The following is a 3546-nucleotide window of genomic DNA, read 5'->3' as shown; positions in this document are numbered from 1 at the left end:
CTCAGTTCTTAATGGACTTTACAAATTGGTCGTCCTCCCTCTGGTGCAAGATTATTATAATTTTATTATTCATTCCAGGAATTAGTTGCCAAAAATGACAACATGATCAGTAGCACTGACAGATACGAGGAACATCTCCCATGACATCTTAGGAAGGGGACCATCTGAAATAATGTTTGATCTTTAATTAGGAAGAAATGATTTGCCACTTTTCAGCAGAAGTGGGAAGCTACAGCATATGTGCCCTCCGCTCCGAGAAGCCGGCAGCATCCCCATCCCCCAGTGCTAAAGGCAAAAATTAAGCAAACTAATACACGCTAAACAGAGGCCTCGCTGTGCCAGCTGGAATGTGCAACTCAGATGTTAGTCGCCGTCAACCTTAAATTCTACATCGGGAATTAGAAGATCTAGACTCAGATCTGTGGTCTGACACCAACCTCATCTGGTGCCAGTTTTCTCATAAATAAGATGGATAAAACAATGTCATTCAATCATTTCATTTCTAAAACTTTGTCTATGGCTGAGACTTTTTGGTTGCCAGCATGGCAACCATTCACTTCTTTCTTCTACTCTATTGGCAGATTCTACCCCAACCCAGCAGAGACTGAAAATGCCAGATACTCACTTTCTCAGCCCTCCGTGCAGCTAGGGACAGCTGTGTGATATAGTTCCACCAATGAAACATAAGTGGACATTCCAGGGACCAGCCAGGATCTGAAGTTCAAAAAGAGAGAGAGAGCATGGGAGATGGATGAGCAAGTAAGGCATGCACTTCTTCTCCCTTCTTCCAACTCCAGAAGTATGGACTTGGGATGTGGACTTAGGGGTGGTGGTGGCCATGTTTAAACCAGGAAGGGAAGGACCAGACACTTGCAGAGACAATCACCCAGAGCCATGGCATTCTGGGCCAACAGAGAACCAACTCTGGAATTCTATACCTCTCAACGTCTTATTAGGAGAAGAAAATTAAGTCCAAACTAAGGAAACCACTCTTGGGTGCCATTTTATTTCTTGCATCTCAAAGCATCCCAGAAGCATCCCAAAAGAATTGTTATTCTGTGTTATGCTGTGTTACCTTTTTTGTCTGTTTGTTTTTTCCATATTTTATGCCACTGATGGCAGCTGTCTACCATGGTCTGTTGGATGTTAGACTGGCCACAGGTGAAGGCCCACAGGACCCCTAGGAAGGGTTGGTGGCAACACCTGATCCCTTCACAGACCCCCATCTTGAGGTAGGATGGGGAATTTGCTTTTCTATGTCCTCCCATTGATTTGCTCCACCTCTGTGGTCTTCCAGTCTTGCCAATAACTCAATTAGAGCCTCCAAATGCTGAGATTCTCCCCAATTCTCTGCCTTTAGATTACAGTTTTACCCTCTGATTAAAAAAAAAAAAATCCAAGTTTTGCACAGTGGCAGTATCGTAGTCAATGAGGTTTATCCAAGGCGCGATTATTGCTAATTGAAAAAAAAAAAATCCAGGAAGAAATAGCCTTAGAGACGATGCTAGATCTTAATATATTCTTATTTTATCAAATAACATTAGCCAAATATTACCAAAGAGGAGACATTGAGGTCAACTGGAAGACATTTTTAAACGTTATTCTTAGGTGCCTCATTAGTGCAGTAGGTAGCACGTCAGTCTCATAAACGTTATTCTTTGGACCATCTCACAACTTTTAAGACACAACCCGGGACCTAAGATATGCAGAGATTGTTCGAAGGGATTCAGTGTCCTACTTTACCGCGGGATGGCAGAGAACCATGACTTTTACTGGCTAAACGCCCTTTAAAATGCTGAATGAGCAAACTTTTTCTTAAAAACGAACCCCTCTGTAAAACTCAGACAAAGGGGCCGTTGTAACCTAATTTCAATGTCATTTTCACTTGCTCTGTGAGAGCAGGAGCAGCTCCGTGGCAGACCTCGTTTCTGATGAGTTTCAGAGAGCTAAGGGGACAGTTAGAGCTGAATTTACGGTCACCAGACACTGCCAGAGCTCTCCGCTCTGTACCAAAGCTATGAAGGCTTGAAGCAAATGTCACTATGACAACCATTTATGCGGCTAAAATGGAAAAGTAAGATTTGATGGGAGGGAAAAAAAATGCATGCACCTATAATTCTAAAATATATGGTGAGTTTTATGTTTGTTTGTTTTTTTAAGGCCAAGCCCAGCACCTGCCCCCTCCCCACCCCGCCCTCAGATGTGTGTGTGTGTGAATAAAAGGGGCCATAATGAAACCATGAATAATAAGTACAGGGCTTCAGAAATAATACCACAGGGTCTCCAAATATTCTAATTTAAAATCCACCAGCAACATACCCATGTGTCCCAGCTAGCCGTCCTTCACGGGAAATTCATGTGCTCTTCCCCACGGTTTATCCCTCGCCCCTTCTGAAATATGTTCTGCCAAAACCCCCACAGCAAAATATTCAAAGGGTTTGAACGATGCCTTTTTTAAAACAACAGGTAGAACGAGTAATGAGTTCTTTCGATGTGTGCTTGGCCAAGTCTGTTAACGACAAACCCCAAAACGCCTCTGGGGAGTTGATACGCTCAGAAGCCCCGTGCCAGTTAGCTCCCTCCTTCTAGAAACCCTGAAAAGTGTCACTGAGAAAAACAAAACACAACAAAACCCATGTAAGGGAAAACCAAGGCCTTCGTGTCCAGGGCTCCCTCTGTCATTCTCTTGGCCTGAGTTTCAGATGCCCACGTCTTCAGAAAGACGAGAGCCTGCCCTAGGCGAAGGATGCTTCTTTAAAAAGGGAGAAAAACAGTTGTTAAGCAGGTTTTAATGTCACCTGCGCAATCCCCAGTCTCTGCAGCATGAGAGTTCAAATGAAATTCCATTTCTACCTGAATTACGCGGGCTCTGCTCCCCCCACTTCCAAAGCTCTCACTATTCGAAGGAATCCCTTTGATGTCTCTTTCCATTTCAGTGTCCTGGCTGGTCTCTGCAGGATGGAGGAGCCCCACCAGCACGACACACCCCTTCCCCCACCGCAGCAGCCCCAACCCTCCTCAAGAAGGCTGCTCCTCTGCCTGCGGGACAACTTCGTTTGGATGCCGGAAGATCCAAGCCCCTTGAGGGACCACACAGCACTGAGCTCCCTCCGTCCTTGTTCCAAAGCCACAGTGGGTTCTGAGCAAAAAGGAAAACATGAGTCTTGTTTTGTTACCAAGGCCCAGAGCGGCCAACCTTGTGTTCTGAATCTTAAAAGTCCCTCAGAAAACCAACGTCAGGGTTGCCTGGGTGGCTCAGTCGGTTAAGCATCTGCCTTCAGCTCAGGTCATGATCCCAGGGTCCTGGGATCAAATCCTGCATCAGCCTCCTTGCTCAGCAGGAAACCTGTTTCTCCCTCTGCCTCTTCCCCTTGCTCATGCTTCTCTCACTTACTTTCTCTCTCAAACAAATAAATACAATTTTTTTTTATTAAAACTTTTTTTTTCCAGATTTTTTATTTATTTATTTATTTGACAGAGAGAGATCACAGGTAGGCAGAGAGGCAGGCAGAGAGAGAGGAGGAAGCAGGCTCCCCGCTGAGCAGA

At 45.0% G+C, this 3546-nt stretch overlaps 1 non-coding gene across 1 annotated transcript; it reads left to right on the top strand.

Annotated features, from left to right (window-relative positions):
• The first annotated feature begins 1399 nt into the window (after positions 1–1399).
• On the top strand, positions 1400–1536 carry LOC116581150. The gene has a single exon (XR_004281929.1). It is a non-coding gene; the product is annotated as a U4 spliceosomal RNA (small nuclear RNA).
• The last annotated feature ends 2010 nt before the right edge of the window (positions 1537–3546 follow it).

This window comes from Mustela erminea, chromosome 1, assembly GCF_009829155.1.
Source record: "Mustela erminea isolate mMusErm1 chromosome 1, mMusErm1.Pri, whole genome shotgun sequence".
In the NCBI taxonomy this organism is placed as follows: Eukaryota; Metazoa; Chordata; class Mammalia; order Carnivora; family Mustelidae; genus Mustela; species Mustela erminea.
The sequence above is the reverse complement of the archived record's forward strand: the minus strand, read 5'-3'. Positions and strand labels throughout refer to the sequence as shown.